The following is a 22,366-nucleotide window of genomic DNA, read 5'->3' as shown; positions in this document are numbered from 1 at the left end:
ACACAAATAAATAAATAAAATCTTTAAAAAAATAAAAAAAATTTAAAAAATTTAAAAAATAAAAATAGAAAATAAATAATCCAGCAAGTAAAAAAAAATATTGTTTTATGTTTTTAATTTATTCAATAAATATTCATTGAGTCCCTGCAATGTATGAGGCACTATTTAGGCACTTCTGGGAGAGGAAAAGAGTAAATAAAAATTCCTGTCCTACTAAAGCTCACATTCCACTGAGAAGAAACAACAACAACTAAATTACATACAAGAGGCGCCTGAATGGCTCAGTCAGAAGAGCATGCAACTCCTGATCTCAGTGTCATGAGTTCAAGCCCACGTTGATGTAGAGATTATTTAAAAAGAAAAAAAAAACACACACACACAGAATAAATAAGCTTTAATATGTTAGAAGTGGGTAAGTGCTATGAGGAAAGAATAAAGTAGGGTAAGAGAGATCAAGAGTGGGGCCAAGTTTACAGATATAAATAACATGTTCAGGAAAGAGCTCATTGAAAAACATGACATTTGAACAAAGACTTGACGGAGGTGAAGGAGATTATAAACCCTTCTGAATTGTTGCCTTTTAATTATGTCCATGGTTTAGCTTGATAAAAGGAATTGAAGATTACTTTAAACATAAAATAAAGGGGTGCCTGGGTAGCTCAGTCAGTTAAGTGTCTGCCTTTGACTCAGGTCATGATCCCAGGGTCCTGAGATTGAGCCCCGCATCAGGCTCCCTGCTCTGTAGGAAGCCTGCTTCTCCCTCTCCCACTCCCCCTGCTTGTGTTCCCTCTCTCTCTGTCAAATAAATAAATAAAATCTTTAAAAACAAATAAATAAAATCCCCCTCCTCCTCACTCCTCCTTCTCTGCCTATCAAAATGATCTTTTATTCTTCAGGACAACTTCAAGAGATCAGTCTTCCTGAGGTCTTTCATCCACTGCCAGAATTAACTGCTCTTTTGTGTTCTCTAGTACCTGGCTAGTAACATGTATTCCGTTCTCCCATATAATATGGCCTTTTATGGCTTTACTAAGCGTTTTCACTTTCATTATTTTATTTATACCTCACCATACTCTTGCATAGTTTTTATTTCAATATCATTATTATTCCCACTTACCAGATGAGAAAACTAAGGCTCTGAAAGAGTAAGTGACCTAAACCAGATTAGCCAGACACAAAGCATCTGAATTCCAGACCTCTGAATGCAAACATTACTTCTTGACCTCACTCCACTACTCCACAATTAGTTGCTTCTAAGAGTCTTTTTTTATGTTAAAACTAGATTTGAATCAAAGTACTATTTGCACGTGATATGAAATGAGGTAGTTCAGAAAATCTGAGGAGGAAAAGCAAGCCTCCCACCTGATCAATCCCCAGTGACTTTACAAGGACAGAACTGTCTTCATCATCTCTATTTGTAGTTCTGGTGGTTGTCTGTGTTAGCTCTAGACATTATGCTTACACCTTTATATATGGATCTTATCACCTTCAGGTATTATTTGCTGACTTTCTACTATGAAAAGGGAATATTTTGCTCATTTGCATTGCCCTCACGTCTCAGGTTAGGTTCCTCAGGAACAGACTCTGAAGCAGAGACTTGTGTGCAGGAGGCTCTGGTGACAACCCTGCTGGAGAGAACTTCAGGAGGAGGTGACCTATTGTGCAGCTGCAGTGGAAGCCTCCACCTGCCCGCCCATCTCAGGAGCTCTGGGGCAGGAAGAGCCCTTCAGAGTTATCCTGAATTGAAACAAGCGGGCTGGGACTTTGCACCCCACCATTGAGCAGTCTTTGCATGTGAGCTGGGGGATGTAAAATTAGACAGCTAAGAATCTTTCCAGAAAAGGACTTGCAGGGAAGTTGTCAGCAGTCAATACTTCCGGCAACTGGAGAATGGACAGCTTGGTTCCAAAGCGGGTTGGGAGGCGAGCAGAGCACCATGGCGTCCATCACAGCCCACCTTTACCACGCTTGGATTCACTTACTTCTTATAGTAAATCCATTCTATTTGCAATTATCTCCCTCAGCTTTCTGGTCGGTTCCTTTGTTTGGAGAAACTTAGGAAAATGTTGGTGAATCGGATTACATCCCTTGCCCCTGCAGGTGCTCTCAAAACCACATCTGAGATACTCCATTTCCCTTCTCTACTGACAATTCCAGATTACCCTTCCCTCAGCTAACACTTCTGCCGGTCTAAATGGCTTACCTGGAGTGATGGGGGGTGGGAGAATCCTTGACCTTCACCTCTGAGGGGTCTGAGTCTAAGGAGCCAGCTCTACTCAGGTTAGGTTGGCTACATTACCTACTTGCCATCAGAACTGGGCAGGCAAGAAAGAAGAGATGCCCTGGATCGGCTGGGTACCAAATGTATTCTTCTCTGCCCTCCAGGAAACTAACATCTCTTCCTCTCCTGATGATCAGTGCCCATTATCCCTTCATTGTTTCTTCCCTATCCTATATGGTTTCCATCCCTATTCTTCTCTCACATACTTAAAGGTGCCTCTAAGGAGCTCTAATCCATTGTCCCCTATGGCCACAAATTCAATGTCTTCAAAACTAAATCAATTTTTTTCTCACTCATAAACTTGTTCTTCCTTTTTCATCCATCCAGCTCCTGTGCTAGAAACCTGATTCATAACCTCCATCTTCCTTCCCTATATGTCTACCAAGTTCTGTAAATTCTACCTCCTACACAGCTTTTAAAGTCATTCTCATTCTCCTTCCCCACGGTCACTATCCTTATTCAGGGGCTCATCATTTCTCACCTGGACTATTACAAAAACCGAGCAACTGCTCTTCCTTTCTCCAGTCTCTCCTACAACCCTCCCACCCACATCACACCACATCTTTCTAAAAGGCATGCCATTTCACTGCTTAAGATTCTTTTCATGTTTAGGCTTTTCACAACTTGGCCCCTCCTACTTCTCTGTTCACTCCCCCTCCACCCCCTCCCATACCTAGTTGTCACTTGCTGCTGCCCAAAGATGACAGATGCCCTTCATGCCCTTATGCCTCCACACACTCTTCCTCTTGTCACACTCTACTTTTCTTTTGAGATTTACTTCATTCCATCCGTGACTCTTCCTGACAGGCAGGATTGGATGCTTCTCTCCCCATGGTCACATTGCAATTCTTCCATATCTTTATTAGGACGCTCATCACATTATGTTCAATTATTTGCCTTAGACACACAAATACATGTGGCTGAAATATATAAAAAATTGCAGTGGTCTTGTATTATATTCTGTTGTGATCCTAGTGTATTACATTACTTTCACAGTTCCTAGAAACAGTAGATAATCAAGAAATATTGAATGGATAAATGAAATATACAAATGTTGTTTACAGCACGATGCACTTGACCCACCAACAGCTCCACCAATGGAGCATATACTTCAGAGTTTCCCAACAGTGTTGACCAATGTTTGCTGACTGGCCCATATTCTCTGGCCTGACCTCGAGATGACGGCCAAGATTTTATATTCATAGCCTAAGAATGAATAATTCTGTTTTCCCTGGGCGATGAACCAATGGTTGTCATCTGTTTTTGGGAAGGGACTGCAAAAACTAAAACAAAACAAAGCAGGCAGACCAAAGGAACACTGGAGAAGAATCATCTCAACTGTGAGGGCTTACTTATCAATTACTTACTTATCCAGGATCTAGTTCAATGGCTCAGATAGAGTAGGCATTCAATAAATACTTGTTGAATGACTAGAGAAAGAAGAGGAAGGAATAACAAAATGATGCCCCTGGGAGTGATGCAAAGTTGTAGAAACCTCTCAGTATGGTAGGAGGGAGAGAGATGATGTCAGATTTTAAGCAAATAAGTTGTAAGCTGTTTACCCAGCAGGACACATCTGAAAGATATAAAAAGAAAGAGAAACTAAGAAATCCAGAATTGGAAATGTATTTATTTAAAATCAAGAGAATGACATGTGCTCCCAAGAGATAAAAGGTCTACAGAGGTAACCATTTTTTTGTACTTTCTTAGCTCTTTTGTTATTTACCTCTGTGATCCTAAATAACATATTGACGCTGTTATTTTATTGAATTTTTTTCCATTTTAGAAATTATGTATTGATTTCCTAACGACTATGGAAGATGAAGATTTAGCTTTCTTCCTATGCACCCCATGCCAATATACACATTCTTCCCCCATCCTCCAATATAGTTATATTACATATGTACCAAATCAATATTCAGTGTTTATTTTATTCATTTATTCACCCAATAAATACTCTTTTGAATTGCTTTGAGAATTTTAATCAGAGTATATAACAACACTCACACTTTCAATCATCCCAGTCTGCCTCTTCTGGGTGTTGCCTTTTGAGAAACATTAGCACAGTTCCTCTGCCTATTTTAAACTAGGAAAATCAATTTTAAATAAGTCAAATTACATCAGTTCTTATTATGTCCAAGGCATGTGAGGGAAATCAAAATGTCTAAAACAGAACTGGGCTGGCTTGCTGGCTCTGTTGGTAGAGCACCTGACTCAATCTCAGGGTTGTGAGTTTGAGCTCCTTGTTGGGGGTAGATATTACTTAACTAATAAAAAAATCTTTAAACAAATAAAAGTAAAATAAAACAGAATCCTTACCCTCAAAACATCAAAATCCAGATGGTCAAATCATGCAAACATATACAAAAAGTTAACAAGTTAATGCTTCCTGAGTGATGTAGCCTGGTAGATCTTCCAGAGTCAGAGGAAGATGTTCCTGGGCTGGCCCAGGACAACGCTGTAGAGAAGGTGGGACAGGGTTATGAGGAATCCATTAAGATGCAAGAGAAGGTAGGGCAAAGAGGAACAGGAAGAGCACTCCAGGCAAGAGGAAATCGTTAGGCAGGAAGAGAGGAAACACTGTGCACTTTGGGATGCCAAGTAGCCCAGTTTGACTGCAAAAGCGGTTCATGGACAAGAATGGCAGGACAGAGGGGGCAAGGACAGGGGAGAGCAGAGTGTAATCAGGCTTGAATGTCAACAAGAGAATTCCCGGCATTTCCCCATCTTGTGGCTCCATTTAAAGTTACTAAGCAGTGATGCAGGGATGTACAAAGTTTTTATAGTTACAGTTCAATGAAAAAAAAAAAAGTGCTGAATTATGATGAGGAATATACTAAAATTACATGCTGGAGGATTAAATTCTCACATTGAAAAATAGTAATAACTCAATAGCATTAATACTACCTAAATATATAGTTAAAAAATCAACAATCATGATTTAACTAGTAATGTTACTTAAGGTACATTAACCGTTCAGAGTAGTTTGTCGGCTCTTTCTGTGTTCTGGCAACTGAAGTAAACCCTGGGAAGTAAAGATGAAAAAGAACCAGTCCTTTGTTGCAAGGAGTTCATGGTCTAGCAGTAAGACAAACATTCTCAACCCCTTTTTGCATCATTCCAGGCATCTCTAGTGCTCTCTAGAAACATCTGAGAATTGTTAGGTAGAAGTTCTGTTAACTAACTTTATCAATCAATCTTACTATCTTATCTTTCTTACTGTCTCATCTATCCGTCATCTAACACTCAGCATCCGGGTGAATGCACAACTTGTGAGGTGCACAGCATCAGAATAATACCATTGCAGGCAGAACAGAAAGTTAGGTCGTGACACTGGATGCGAGCAATAGGGTTGTGTGTGATCAAACACAACTTTTCTTCTATCTTCCGTATACTCTTTACAGTAAATTAAGCAGCAACAACCTTTCCCCTTATCTGAAATGAAAACGGTGGTGGTTCCGTAACTTTTCAGCTCAATCTTAATTAATAGATTGGTCGCTCTCACTTTAAGTGACTGTCACTTTAGGTCACAGTCTTAATTCATAATCAGACTTTCCAGTCCAAGATGTTGAACAGAATTCTGAACTTGATTTAAAGGTGATTCTTCCTGTGTGCCCGGCTGGCTCATTTTGGTAGAGCTTGCCACTCTTGATGTTGGGGTGTGGGTTCAAGCTCAATGTTGGGTGATTGCAATGAACGAATGAATGAATGAATAGGTAAATAAATAAATTGATTATTTTCAACCCAGCTCAGTTCTGTTGCAGACTGGAAACCTGAAGTGAGAGAAGGGGCTCTGTGGTTGGCTTCTCTCTCTCCACCTCCAAACCCAACCTCAGTTTTCAGGCCAATCTCAGACCCCTGCAAGGGAGTAGGAAGGGTGGAGTAGGAGGAGAGACTGTGTGCTCTCAGGCCTGGCAGACATCAAATAAGTTAGCACTGGGGTGCCTGGGTGGCTCAGTCAGTTAAGCACCTGCCTTTCACTCGGGTCATGATCCCAGGGTCCTGAGATGGAGCCTTGAATCGGGCTCCCTGCTCAGCGGGGAGTCTGCTTCTCCCTCTCCCACTACCCCCCAGCCCCACCCCCGCTTGTGCTCTTTCTCTCTTTTAAATAAATAATAAATAAAATATTTTTTTAAGATTTTATTTATTTATTTGACAGAGAGAGATAGTGAGAGAGGGAACACAAGCGGGGGGCAGGGAGAGGGAGAAGCAGACTCCCCTGTGCCCACAAATAAAGTATTTTTTAAAAATAATATGTTGGCTCTCTGATGGGTCATTTGCATGGGCTCCTCAAAGTCTGCCCCACTTTTTTTTCCCCCACCACTTTATATCCTTGATCTAAGAGTCTTGAGAAAATCTCCCCTGTAAATTCTACATATGGGAATCTGTCCCTGGCAGTTCACATCTATCTTATTTTGGTGTACTGGTTAAAACTTCAGTTTTAATATCCTGCTACCTGGGGCACCTGGGTGGCTCAGCTATTAAGCGTCTGCCTTCGGCCCAGGTCATAATCCCAGGTCCTGGGATCAAGCCCCGCATTGGGCTCCCTGCTCCACAGGAAGCCTGCTTCTCCCTCTCCCACTCCTCCTGCTTGTGTTCCCTCTCTCGCTGTGTCTCTCTCTGTCAAATAAATAAATAGGATCTTTAAAAAAATTATCCTGCCACCTATCTATCCATCTATCCATCCATTTATACACTATTTACCCATCCACTTGTCTTAGGCAACACTTTTAAGGAAGAGTTCGTGGCAATAATGAAGTGCAAGAGAATAGCAAAAAGTATGGAAGAATGAAATTAGCATGGCAATGCCAATGAGATTAGGAATATTTAACATTAGTGATACACTTTGGTTTCTAAAATATATGTGTGTCTTGAAACAACTACAAGTGTGTTTTCCTAACTTGGACTTTCCCGTTAAGATTCTACTTTTCAAATGCCTCATTTTCATTGAAGATTTGTATCTAAGTCACTTTGGCTCCCAGAACTTTCCTACCATAACTTACATATGATAGTGTATACAAAATCTGTCTCTGGAAAAACCATTGTTTCTAGATTGTCATTTAATAGCAACAGAATTTAGTAGAAAACATTAATGTCTGATAGTTTTAAATAGCTCTCCTAGTTGCATTTAGACTTGAGCGTCCTGCAGCATAATGTTGAGTAGGTATCCTGATAAGTTTGGAAAACCCTGTGCTAAACCGTTAGTACATAACATAGTCCTTTTTGTGGGACCTCTCAAAATTTTAAATAAACTAATGTGCTTTGAATCTGGGGTGCCTGGGTGACTCAGTCATTAGGCGTCTGCCTTGGGCTCAGGTCGTGATCCCGGGGTCCTGGGATCGAGCCCCGCATCGGGCTCCCTGCTCAGCGGGAAGCCTTCTTCTCCCTCTCCCTGTCCCTCTCCCACTCCCCCTGCTTGTGTTCCCTCTCTCGCTGTGTCTCTCTCTGTTAAATGAATAGATAGAATCTTGAAAAAAAAAAAAAATGAATCTGAAGAAGATAGTGTAATATGCAGTGTTTCCAAACTTATTTGACTACAAAGTACTTTATTTTTTTAATGGGAAAACAGTTTAGGAAACACTGAATCCATTCCTTCCACTGTAGCAGTCTGCAGTTGTTTCAAACGCCTAGCAAATGGACCTGCATGCATGCACACAGGTGCACGCACATAGGTATAGACTCGTGCTCAGCTTTTCTCTTGAATCAGAAACTATTGGGATGGTACTTACTGCGTTTTGGTGTAAAAAGTTGCTCCTTGAGACCAGGGAAACAGATCTGATTCTCAGACCAAAACAATAATAAATGATGCAGCAAAATAGAGAAAAGAGAAATACATTAATGTCCTCAACCTTACGTTCTTGATTTTTTTTTAACTTCAATTCCAGTGTAATTAACATACAGTGTTACATTAGTTTTGGTGTACAATACAGTGATTCAATAACTCCACATATTACTTAGTGCTCATCAAGAGCCCTCCTAATCTCCTTCACCTGTTTCATCCTTCCCTTACCTACCTCCCCTCTGGTAACCCTCTGTTCTCCGTAGTTAAGAGTCTGTTTTTTTGGTTTGTCTCTTTTTTTTCTTTTTTGTGCATTTGTTGTGTTGCTTAAATTCCACGTATGAGTGAAACTATATATGGTATTTGTCTTTCTCTGACTGGCTTATTTTCTTAGCATTATACCCTCTAGACCCATCCATGTTGTTGCAAACAGCGAGACTTCATTCTTTTTTATGACTGAATAATATTCCATTGTGTATATATATTCCACTTCTTCTTTATCCATTCATCTACCGATGGACACTTGGGTTGCTTCCACAATTTGGCTATTGTAAATAATGTTGCAATAAACATAGGATGCATATATCCCTTCGAAATATCATTTTTGTATTCTTTATGTAAATACCAGTAGTGCTTGATTACTGGATCATATGGTATTTCTATTTTAAATTTTTTGAGGAACCTCCATACTCTCTTCCACAGTGGCTGCACCAGTTTGCATTCCCACCAACAGTGCACAAGGGTTCCTTTTTCTCCACATCCTCACCAACACTTGATATTTCTTGAGTTTTTGATTTTAGCCATACTGACAGTTTTGATTTGCATTTCCCTGGTGATGAGTGCTGTTGAGCATGTTCTCATGTATCTGTTGGCCATCTGAATGTCTTCTTTGGAGAAATGTCTGTTCATGTCTTCTGCACATTTTTTAATTGGATTATTTGGGTTTTGTGTGTTTTTTATGTATTGAGTTATATAAATTCTTTATATATTCTGGATACTAACCCTTTATTGGATATGTCATTTGCAAATTTGTTCTCCCATTCAATAGGTTGTCTTAGTTTTGCTGGTTGTTTCCCTTGCTGTGCTGAAACTTTTATTTTGATATAGTCCCAATAGTTTATTTTTGCTTTTGTTTCCCTTGCCTCAGGAAATATTATCTAGAAAGATGTTGTTACGACTGATGTCAAAGAGATTACTGCCTTTGCTCTCTTCTAGGATTGTTATGGTTTCAGGTCTCACATTTTGGTCCTTTTTTGAGTTTATTTTTGTATATGGTGTAAGAAGGTGGTCCAGTCTCATTCTTTTGCATGTAGATGTCCAATTTTCCCAACACCATTTGTTGAAGAGACTTTTTCCCATTGCATATTCTTGACTCCTTTGTCAAAAATTAATTGACCATATAATTGTGGGTTTATTTCTGGGCTTTCTATTCTGTTCCATTGATCTATGTGTCTGTTTTTGTGCTAGTACCATACTGTTTTGATTACTACAGCTCTGTAATATAACTTGAAGTCTGAAATTATGATACCTCCAGTTTTATTTTTATTTTTCAAGATTGCTTGGGCTATCTCGGGTCTTTTGTGGTTCCATACAAATTTTAGGACTGGTCTATTCTGTTCTTTGGATAATACTTTGTGCTTAACCCTCCACCTCCCACGTCCACTTGTAAGATCAGTGAGCCAATGAAACAGCATCCTAGGCTCTCCCTCTGCTACCTGAAGTCCTGCCCACAGCAACCCTCCTGCCCACTTGCTTTCTAGTTTTTTGGAGGAACAATGCCTGAACTAACTAATGCATGGACCACCAGATGCCTGGTATGGAGTGTCAGCTTCTCAGTTATGATTCAAAGAAGCTTGGACAGACAGTCCTTAAATAGGTATAGTCTCTAGGCTCTTAAGGATGTCAGCATAGAAATCATTCTTATATATTTGCAGTAGGGGAAGTTTATTCATTAGGATCACATTTCACTTAGAGTGTAGAATTTGGTTTTGGGGTTTCTTTAAAAATGATTCAAAGAAACTTCTAGAATCACTAGAGGTCAGGGACTATGAGTTCTTTTTATATATATCTTTTCCCCAACATTTTATTTTGAAAATTTTCAAACCTTCCAAATAGTGAAAATAAAAATGGTGCAATTAACACCATATATTTTTTACTGAGATCAAATAATTTTAGCATTTGGTGCATTTGCTTGTATCTGCCCACCCCCTGCCTCCCTCCTTTTTTTCTCTTTTTCCACATATGTTTTTTTGAAAGTAAGATGAAGACATCAGAAAATTCCACCCCTAAATAGTTCACATGCTTCATCTAAAAATAACATTCACCTACATAATCACAATACCATTACCACATCTAAGAAAACTGACATAAATTTAATAGTGTCTTTTGATATACAGTCAGTCTATATTTAAGTTTTCCCAGTGAGGGATTCTCTGAGCACCAGCCTCCAAGGTCCTTACTTGCTCTGGATGGAAATGAATGGCAGGAAGGGGGCAGCGCAAGGCAAGCAACTGACTGTGTGGGGAGCCCATTTTTGTTGATTCTCGTGGTATTCCTTTCCTAGTAAGTAATACTATTAAATGGTTGGGAATAATCAAACTTCTCACTTAAATGATTGTGATTTTCACTTGTACTTTCAGCAAATCCATTAGAGGAAAATCAAATCTGCATTATTTATAAGTTAAGAAACAAACCAAATACTAAGATATGAATCTAATCCTTGGACGGTCCTTAAATAGGTATGGTCTCTAGGCTCCTAAGGATGTTAGCATAGAAATCATTCTTCTATTTTTGCAGTGGGAGAGGCTTCTTCATTAGGATCATCTTTCACCTAGAATGTAGAATTTGGTTTGGGGTTTTTTTAAAAGGCGTTTTTTTTTCCCCCAGGATCTAGGAGAGTGTGAGAGTATATTCTGTCCAGATTGTGCTCTTTTTTTATCTGTGAAGGTGGAGGTCCTATGATTATCAGGAGGACCTTGGAGCCTCATGTCAGCTGCTTCACAGCACGCCAGACTCTCCTAATTTGCTAGTGTAGAAAGTCTTTCTCTGTAACATATGCTTGTCTCTTTTTATCCTTCTAGATTCGCCATTCTTTCCTACCACTCTGTTTACCACTGACCTCTCCACTGACGGCTGTTCTCTATAAACTTAGGACTTTGATTTCTCTTGAAAGTAACAACCCATTAGGACTTGTCCCAGTCGAACATTCTGGGTCAGCTATGGGGTATTAAATCTTTAGTGCTCACAAAAACAAAACAAAACAAAAAACCCGTAACTGAACAAAGAAAGATGAGTGTGCTGCCATTAGAGCTTCAGATATAATGGAAAAGGAAGATTATGTGTCAGTTTCACATGGTTGCCATTACTGTGGTCTCTGTCTAGGAAGGTAATGCTCTTACTGATTAGTCCTCAAGAGAGACATCATTTGCAAACTGACCCCTGGCTTGTGGCAGCAGACTCACACTTGTGTTAGCTTCAATAACAGTATGAACAGATCCTGTTGGGAAGACATGGGCAGCTGTTACCTTGACAACACAGCATGCAAATCTCTGGTTCCCTGAGGAGATAATGATTACTTATCAGCCCTACATATGAACTTGGGTTTTGCTTGCAAGACAAAAAATGTTAACCTACAACTCAATTACTGAAAGTTTGTCAGTACCAGAAAATTTCATCTAGATTCAGGCTGCAAATACATAAAACAAGTTTAAAGACATGAAATGCCATGATAATGTGGAATGGTAGGTTTAAAACTTGATTACTGGGGACAAAGCATTCTATTTTAATAACAAGACACTTTTACTACGAAAGAATTGTACAAATTATGCATCCTGGCATAAGACAGGAATAAGGAAAATTGATTCAGCTCCATCACTAGAGATCCTTTAAGGCCATATCTCTGTACCTAATTACTGTTGGATCAGGGTTAGGACTCAGGGAGAAGAGCATCAGATCAGGCCAAGGCAGGGCTTGAGTGTTGGGAAGTATTTGTGAGACTCCTGTGATCCCATCCATGAAGTAAACAGAGACTTGAAAAGGATTTGCGCATTAGCGCTTGGAACAGTGACCACCCTTGGATCTCGGACCACCCTGTGAAGGAGCCCAAGCGAGCTTCCTGAAAGATGGAACACACAAAGCCTAATCTTCCCTGTTGCCTCAGCTGAGGGCCAGCCAACCACCGGCCACCAGGGATTCCATCCCCAATCATCCAGTGACCAGTCAGCTTGCCAGCTGAGTACCACTTCACACCCAACAGTGAGTAAAATCCGCTGAGCTCAGTCACGGCCCAAGGAACCCGATCAGATCATCAGATAGGTGCAAGTGTAAGCAGAAACAGAAATTCTCTCATGTCAGGTATACACTGGATGATGCAGTATATAAAATTTAAAATGTAGCTGGCTCTTTCTTTTATGATGGGAATCATTTGAGATAGAACTTATCAGAATTCCTGTGCTTCTAGGGCACAAACTATAGCAGTGCAATGAACAAATCTGAGGGGGGCCACATGTATGTAGCTGCTCCAAGATACTGATACCAAGGAGGAGAGCAGGAAATTCATAATCTGCCACTACAAAGAAGACACTGAGGACGGTTGGTAAACTACAGGTGACCCACTCAAAGTGCACTGTTTTACACTGTAAGATTTAAGACTATCATTGCTCAAGAAAATTTGAAATACCCTGAAATCCTGTAAGTCACATATGAAATGTGATAGAGTTTCCCACATTTGACAAACCTGTATACTTTGCATGCCATTACAAAAATGCTGTAAAACTGAAATAAACTTATTTAAGGTTTAAACAAAACAAATTTGGATCATGGAAGAGGAAACACTGAATTCTCTTCAAGATTACAAAATCTCTCTAATGCTATTGTCTTATAAAGAGGACATCAAAGAAAATGCATCCCAAAAAGTAGGAGCAAAAAGTACCATAAAGATATGTCAGGCAGAAAAGAAAACAAAAAGATTACTGATTTGGGGAAATTTGTCAGCTTTTCAAAATTCATGGTTTGGTATGATTTTTTTTTTCTCATTCTAATTAAATAGTCACATTTGAATTTACTTTTGCATTTGTAATCTCACATTCTTTTTCTTAAAGAAAACTCTCAAATTGTATAAGCTTTGAAGTCACTCCAACACTCCAAACCTAAACCTGGATCTGCCCATGGTCAGATTTCAAGGTCAGTTTGATGGGAATCATTTGACATAGTCTCAACACTATCATCAAGGACTTCCTGTCTTTCCATCTCTCTGTTCTGACATCTATGGTGTCAGCATTATCTTAATTATGGCTTCCTTCATTGTGACAAAATGACTGCAGCAGTTCCAACTTCCCATCTGTATTCCACTTCAGCCAGAAGGAGAGTGACTGATTTCATCATTCTCTCAAAAAAATGAGAAACCTTTTTAAAACGTAAGTCCCTATTTATTAGCCTGAATTGGTCACCTGCCCTTTCCTGAATCACTGATTGACAGGTTTGGATTACCTGAACAAACTCCCTGTATCAAGGTGATGGGATTACTGGAAGGGGCCAGTCCCCTCCCCAAGCCTCCAGACTGGTGCATGGTGAAGGAGAAAAGGATGAGAAGTGCGAGGTGGTGACTCATTTGCTTCACAGTCATCTCCTTAGAACACACCATGAACTCAATTCTATGTCAAGTGTCAGATGAGGGAAACAAAGGTAAATAAGAACTAGATACTAGCCAGCTTGTCCTCGTCATTGGAAAGTTTCTTCGTTTTAAAAGACCATTTGGGGCCCAAAAATAAAAAAATAAAATAAATATATAAAAGACCATTTTGGAGCTTGGGATATTTGATTTTGATACTACTATAAAGTGAATTTAAGAACTACAATGAGGGACTCCTGGGTAGCTTAGTTGGTTAAGCAATCTGCCTTGGGCTCAGGTAATGATCCTAGGGTCTTGGGATCAAGTCCTGCATCCCCACATGGGGCTCCCTCTGCCTGCTGCTCTCCTTGCCTGTACTCTCTCTCTGACAAATAAATAAATAAAGTCTTAAAAAAAAAAACTACAATGAATTTCAGGGGTGCCTGGCTGGCTCAGTCAGAAGAGCATGGGATTCTTGATTTCAGAGCCATGAGTTCAAACCCCATGTTTAGTATAGAGATTATAAATAAACTTTTTAAAAAAATGAAACTACAATAAATTTCACTTTTAAGTCTCCACTTATTCAATAAACAAACAGTACATACACTGCATACTCACCATGAAGTGAGATGCAAATGCTGTTTCTGACTTCAGCAATTAAAAAGCTTGTTGAGGTGTCTTAAACAAGTGAAAAATTAAAATGATGAAATGTTTAAATAGTTAAAATAAATAAATATCTGTTCAAGATGGCAAAAGAATGTGTGTCAGGGTGCCTGGGTGGCTCAGTTGGTTGAGTGCCCGATTCTTGACTTCCATTCAGGTTGTGATCTCAGGGTTGTGAGATCAGGTTGTGAGCCCCCATGCGTCAGGCTCTGCACTGGGCATGGAGCCTGCTTAGGATTCTCTGTCTCTGCTTCCCTCAACTCTCTCTCTAAATAAAACTGGTTAATTCATTTAAAAAAAAAAAAAAAGAATGTGTGTCAACTATACTTAAAAAAAATAGGGGCACATAGGTGGCTCAGTCGGTTAAGCTTCCAACTGGATCTTGGCTTAGGTCATGATCTCAGGGTTGTGAAATAGACCCTGGCGTCAGGCTCCATGCTGGAGCTACCTAGCTACTTAGTATTCTCTCTCTTTCTCCCTCCCTCTGCCCCTTCCCCCTCATGCTCGTGCACTCTCTCTCAAAAAAATAAATAAATGGCAATAGAAGAGATGATCCAAGATAGTGCAAGAATAGCTTCTGATGGGTTGTACAAAGCTACAGTTTTAAAAAATTACTATTACTTCTTACTTAGTAAATGGCTGGCTTTGTCCTAAAGTGTATACTTGAATTTTCACTTTCTTTTTTTTTTAAGATTTTATTTATTTATTTATTTGAGAGAGAGTGTGCTCGCACAGGCACCCATGCTTGAGCAAGGGGAGGGGCAGAGGGACAAGTAGACTCTGTACTGAGCCCATAGTGGTTGTGGGGCTCGAAATCATGAACCTGAGATCATGACCTGAGCCAAAATCAAGAGTTGGAAGCTTAACCGACTGAGCCACTCAGGCGCCCCCTGAATTTTCACTATCAACCAGGGTTTGTTATCAGTGATTACTTCCAATCTGGGTGAGAGGCAATAGATACCAGTACTTATGCACTTTGACCTGTGGGACTTCTCTCAGACATCATTTCTCTTATAGGATACATACTTCCCTGTGTCAGAGACAAGACAGAAAGCTCAGTAGTTACTGCTTCGGTAGGCTGAGGGGTTTTTACACAGAACACACTCCTAGTCTAGCATTGCACATCTTTGTCTCTTAGTCTCTAAAGAAGGTGAAATGGTACGAGGGAAAGAACGTTAGTTCAAGGAGCCAGAAGACTTGGTTTCTTTTCCCAACCCTGTTACTGATTTACCAGACACTTTGGGAAAGTCACAGCCTTTCTGAGCCTTAGTTTACTGGGAACATGGACCAATCATTTAGATCATTCCCCTGTTCTATACTTTCCCAGGCTCCTTGAAGCGTTGCTTACTTTGCAGGACCAGTTTGCTGGGCACTCTGACAGTCTCTGTATCCTCATGAGCCATTTCCCTGTGTCACTACCACTTCCTCTGCTCAGAAGCCTCTCTTCCTTGGCTGGCTTTGCCCTTGTCAACAATTATTTGCCCACCTCCAGCAGCCAAGCTGCAATATTCCATGCAATGAGAATTGTTGAACCTCTGCTACTGGCTCTGCAATTAGCCGTGAAGTCATTCATTTCACAAATATTTATTGAGCACCTATCATGTGCCAGGCACAGAGTTAGGGGTAAAATGTTGAGCAAAAAACAAGTTTGCCCTCATGGAGCAAACAGTGGATAGATTCACCAAGGAGCTTATAAGAATAAAGGGAAGTCATAAACTTAGGTCTTTTGTCCTTTAAATTCACAGCTGACCTAAGTTAGCTTAGGTGAATCTACGTCTTCCTCCAGCTCTTAAAATCTCTAACTCTACTTTAACTTTGTTGTATTAGTGAAAATTCATCTTAAATTTTTACAAGAAAGAAAACCAAGACACAGAATATAAATGTATTAAAAAGTAACTCAAAATGAGGATAGAATGTATTAGCTTTGTCTACAAAGAAAAGCACATTATTGAAAGCCAGATTTATATATGTATGTGTATGTGCTTAATAAAATTAAATATTGTTGTTTTGCTTTGTTTTTTTAAGTAGGCTAAGCACCCAGTGTGGAGCCCAGCATGGGGCTTGAACTCACAACCCTGAGATCAAGACCTGAGCTGATATCAAGACTTAACCAACTGAACCACCCAGGCCCCCCAAAATTAAATGCTTTTTTATTCCCAAATAACATACATTTAGAAGACCCTAAGAATCCAGGTTCAGGTTTAGAAGTAAATCAAAATAGTTTCTAGAAATAGTTAAATCTTCATGCTCACCGACGTAAAATCAGTAAGGCAACTTTCAGGACTCAATATAGGGCAACTGCTAAGCACTATCTTTTTCACAGGCCATGGGAGCCATATTTGACTGCTGGTAAGGGACCCTGGTCTGTGCACCAGCCCCACTCCAGCGTAGCCCTATTCCTCTCTACCCTCTTTTTCTTCTTCATTGACTCATCTTAAGGCCCACCAGTTCTTCAGAGTCCCTTCTCCAAGGCACTCTGTTTTTTTTTTTCCTACTGGTACTGGAAAACACAAACTTGAGTCTTATAATTGAATTTCTATAAAAGAACCTACTAAGCTTCTAGATTAGTTAATATTTTTCTATATTCAGTATATGAAAAAAAAAAGCTGGTTTTGATCTTTGTAGTACATTACTGGCTGGGTAGATGATTTAGAGCATGGGACTAAGCGACAGGAGACCTGGCTTCTGGTCCTGTTGCTACCAGTAGAATGATCTCCAAGCCACCATTCTGCAACTTGCAAAATAAGGGAATCAGATCAGATGTGTTATTTTTTCATTGCTAATTACAAAAGTGATCAGTGCATATATTCTTCATATCAATTTTTAATATAATATAGATAAGTTTGAAGACCACTTTGAATTTCCCCCGTTTTCTCAGCTCCAGTTCCCTTTTCATCTCCCTATTATTATCTCTTTGGTATATCTCCTTCCAGAACTCTTTCCTCGCATTTATATAAGCTCCCTACCAGGTTTAATATTTTATATAAAAAACTAAGCAGACTTTGTGCAAAGAAATAAGAGCTTAACTTGTGCTTAAATGTATGAGTTTCCAGAAGGGAACATTTTCATTTCTAGGCCCTGGTGAATGTTTAGGAAAGATTGTTGCATCTAAAATCAAAACAGGGACCCCTGGGTGGCTCAGTCCATTAAGGTTCAGCTTGGGTGGTGATCCCAGAGTCCTGGGATCCAGTCCTCCATCAGGCTTCTTGCTAGCAGGGAGCCTGCTTCTCCCTCTGCTTGTGCTCTCTCTCTGACAAATAAATAAAATCTTTAAAAATAAAATAAAATGTTTGGGTTTTCTTTAAAAAAAAATAAATTTAAAAAATAATAATAAAATCAAAACACTTTTGGGGAACCTGGGTCAGTTAAGCAGCTGATTCTTGATTTGGGCTCAGTTAACGATCTCAGGGTCCTGGGATCGAGCCCTAAGTCAGGCTCCATGCTCAGCATGGAGTCTGCTTGAGATTCTTTCTCCCTCTTCCTCTGCCCCTCACCCTGCTATTGTGCTCTTTCTCTCTCTCAAATAAATAAATAAATCTTTTTTTTTATTTATTTGAGAGAGACAGAGATAGTGAGAGAGAACACAAGTGGAAAGGAGGGGGAGAAGCCTATTCCCCGTTGAGCAGGGACCCAACGTAGGGCTCTATCTCAGGACCCTGGGATCATGACCTGAGCCAAAGGCAGATGCTTAAACAACTGAGCCCCCCAGGCACCCCAAAAATCTTTAAAATAAAATAAAAACATTTTTTAAATGTAAAGCTCACAATATATGCTACAAGGAACTCACAAAATATATGTGTTAATAAAAAGGAGAAATGTCAACATGAATGACATTTTAAACGTTTAGTTGTGTAAAAGTTTAGGAAAAAGGAAACTTCTAGAAGTAGATACTGAGTCATTTTATTATTAAGAATTATTTTTATCACCCCCATTATTAACTCTATTAATAGCCTAATTAGTCTGTCAGGCACACACTGTCCACTGAACTTTTACTGTACAGAGCAAGCTAGATCTAGAACTCCTTTTTAGACAAATTAACAATGCCTTTCCTAAAGTTTTCCAGTCTCTGGGACCAATGAGAAAATGGGAAGAATAGGCCTTTGTGTTAATTTTTTGTCAACTTGGCCAAACCAGTGTCCAGATATGTGGTCAAACATTATTCTAGATGTTTCTATGAGAGGGTTTTTGGATGAAATTAAGATTTAAGGGGCACCTGGGTGGCTACCACCCTGCAGATTTTGGACTTGCCAGACTCCATAATCATGTGAGTTAATTCCTTATATTCAATCAATCAATCAATCTACCAATCTCATTGGTTCTATTTCTTTGGAGAACTCTAATACAGCTCCCTCCCCCCCATATAAAATTTATATATAATTCTTATATCATACAATTCACCCATTTAAATGTACAATTCAATAATTTTTAGTATATTCACAGAATTGTGCAGCCATCACCATAATCAGTTTTAGAACACATTCATCACCTTAAAGAAACTCCATACACATTAGCACTCACTTTCCATTTATCCCCTCCTTCCCCACTCCTAAACAACTACTAATCTAGCTTTTGTCTCAATAGCTTTGCCCATTCTTGACATTTCATATAAATAGAATCATACAACATGTGGTTTTTTGTTACTGGCTTCTTTCACCCTTCATAACATTTTCAAGGTTTATCTATGTTGATGCACATATCAATACTGCATTCCTTTCATTGCTGAATAATATTTCATGGATGTCTATTCCACATTTTATTTATCCATTCATCAGTTGATAGACACTTGGATCATTTCCAGTTTGGGGTGATTATGGGGTTATAATGCTGCTATGAACATTTATATACAAGTTTTATATGGACATATGTTTTCATTTCTTTTGGGTATATACCTAGGAGTGGAATTGCTGAGTCATACGGTAACTCTTTGTTTAACCTTTCAAGAAACTGTCAAACTGTTTCGAAAGGATTTGTACCATTTTACATTCCCACTAGCAACATATGAAGATTACAATTTCTCCACATTGACATAATTGCTATTGTCTGCCATTTTGATTGTAGCCAACCTACTGGGTGTGATGTGGTATCTCATTGTAGTTTTGATTTTTATTTTTCTGAAGACTAATGACATTGAGCATCCTTCCATGTATTTATTGGCCATCTGTGTTTCTTCTTTGGAGAAATGGGTATTCAGATATTTTGCCCACTTTTCCATCAGGTTATTTGCCTTTTTATTATTATTATTTTTAAAAGATTTGGTGTATTCATGAGAAAGAGAGTGAGAGAGCACAAGTATGGGGAGGGTCAGAGGAAGAGGGAGAAGTGGGCTTCTCTTGAAGCCCAATGTATATAGTTTATTCTTTCTGACTCTATTATAAACTGAATTATTTTCTTAATATCATTTTTGGATATCATTTCTTCATTGCTAGTGTACAGAAAAAAAAAAAAGAAATGCGATTGATTTTTGTATATTGATCTTGTATCCTGCAAACTTGCTGAACTTTTTTATTAGTTCTTAGAGTTTTTTATAGATGCCTTTAGATTTTCTCCATACAAGATTTTGTCATCTGTAAATAGGATATTTTTACTTCTTCCTTTACAATCAGGATGCCTCTCATTTCTTTTTCTTGCCTAATCACTTGGGTTTGAGCCTCCAGTACAATGTCAAATAAAAGTAGTGAGAGCAGACATCCTTGTTTTGTTTCTAATCTTAAGGTAAAGTTTTCAGCTTTTCACCCATTTAGTATTATATTAGCTGTGGATTTTCTTTAAATTTTATTTTATTATGCTATGTTAATCACCATACATTACATCATTAGTTTTTGATGTAGTGTTCCATGATTCATTGTTTGCGTATAACTTACGAGTCTCAGAGACAAAGAGAAAATCCTGAAAGAACCTTGGGACAAGAGGTCTATAACCTACAATGGTAGAAACATTAGATTGGCAACAGACCTATCCACAGAGACCTGGCAGGCCAGAAAGGACTGGCGTGATATATTCAGAGCACTAAATGAGAAAAATATGCAGCCAAGAATACTCTATCCAGCTAGACTGTCATTGAAAATAGAAGGAGAGATAAAAAGCTTCCAGGACAAACAAAAACTAAAGGAATTTGCAAACATGAAACCAGCCCTACAAGAAATATTGAAAGGGGTCCTCTAAGCAAAGAGAGAGTCTAAAAGTAACATAGACCAGAAAGGAACACAGACAATATACAGTAACAGTCACCTTACAGGCAATACATAGGCTGTGGATTTTTGTAGATGCCTTTTATTAGGTTGAGAAAATTCCCTCCCTGTCCTAGTTTATGAGTGTTTTTATCATGAAGGCATGTTGGATTTGCAAGGTGAAGAATAGCTTTTTGTTGGGGGAGGGGGAACAGAGGGAGAGGGAAAGAGAATTTTAAGTAGGCTCCATGCCCAGCTTAAAGCCTGATGCAGGACTCAATCCCACAACCCTGAAATCATGAAATCAAGGGTCAGATATTTAACCACCTAAGCCACCCAGGTGCCCCTGAATAGGTTTCAAAAGTAACTTGAATTATATTTTATTTTCACCTAGATATCACTTAAAATTAGAGTATGGTTTGTAAAGTAACTAGAGTTATAAAAAAGGGTTTCTCTGAACTTCAGAGGGATTAATTGGTACAGTCTTCACCAATTCTGGAACAGTATATGTTAAATCATGTTGGCACTGAGGATACATAAAAGAACTAAGGAAGTGGAGAAGCATCGTGGCTTGTAGAAGCACAATATATAATGGAGAGGAGCAGAAGGTAGTGTACTCTGATTTAATGTAAGTTTCATTCTCGTGAAACCACTTAACTCATGTTTGACTTCAATTTATTTAATTTACTTTTTAAATATTTTATTTTTAAGTAATCTCTAACCCCAACATGGGGCTTAAACTCACAACCCCAAGATCAAGAGTCTCATGCTCCAATGACTGAGCCAGCCAGGCGCCCCTGACTTTATTTTAAATCACTGCAATGATTTAACTCATATCAGGATTTCAGAATCCTCATTACAAAACATTTTGTCAATTATCACCAGACACTTGCAGATTCCAAGTGTGTTTTTTCCTAAGAAGTAAAACATCTTGAGCTTTAACTTATCCCCATATAAGTATTAATTGATTATTCCTAGCATGATCTGCTCTATCTTTTGTTAAAATCTGCATATTTTAGCGATCACTGTTTTTAAACACATATAACTTGCTAACTACAATTATGCCAGTCACATACCTAGATTCAAAACCTTAGTGGCCTACATGCATGTTCATCAATTGGTCACCTTAAGTATGGTGGCAACACATGAAACTTTCCATTTATCCCAAATTTTGCTTCATTTGGGCAGTGGGAGATGTTTATACAAGTTCTTGGGAAAGTTGGGGAGTGAGTGGGGAACATCAGGCTAATTATACTCATATGTGACAAAACTGAATCACACTATGTCCTGCTTTTGTTCTAGACATACCTCATCCCTCTGACTACCAGCAATGGGGATATTTTGATGCTGACCAGTTACTATCAGGGAATCTATAGTTGACAATAGCAAATACAGAAAAATAGAATCCTAAGTCAGAATTTAGCTGATTTCCAATTTCTGAAACTTCAAGTGAAAGTGACCCTGGAGCAGGGACTACATCTTGGCAATCCCTATACTCCCTGCACAAATACAACTCATGTTAATTAACAGAGACAAAAAGTCACCTATTTGTTAATAACATAAAATAAGTTATACTATGACTCAATAAGAATTGTCATTTTCCATAATTCCTTAGCTAATAAGAAAAGCCACCATTAAATACCACATTTATTTCATTTTCTTTAAGTATTTCACAGATACTCCTGTCAAGCTTGAACAGATTACTCATGATCCCCAGTATGTGCCATTGATCAATATTTGGTTAATTGTTCTCACTAATTCAATTGTTTTTTTCCACAGAACAAAACAATAACAAACACTCCTTCATTAGAAATATATTCCAAATAAAAATAATAAAAAAATTAAAAAGTAATAAAAGTCAAAAAAAA

The sequence above is a fragment of the Leptonychotes weddellii genome, chromosome 10, assembly GCF_054177405.1.
Source record: "Leptonychotes weddellii isolate Sample4059 chromosome 10, ASM5417740v2, whole genome shotgun sequence".
Classification (NCBI taxonomy): domain Eukaryota; kingdom Metazoa; phylum Chordata; class Mammalia; order Carnivora; family Phocidae; genus Leptonychotes; species Leptonychotes weddellii.
Note: the sequence above shows the minus strand (reverse complement) of the source record.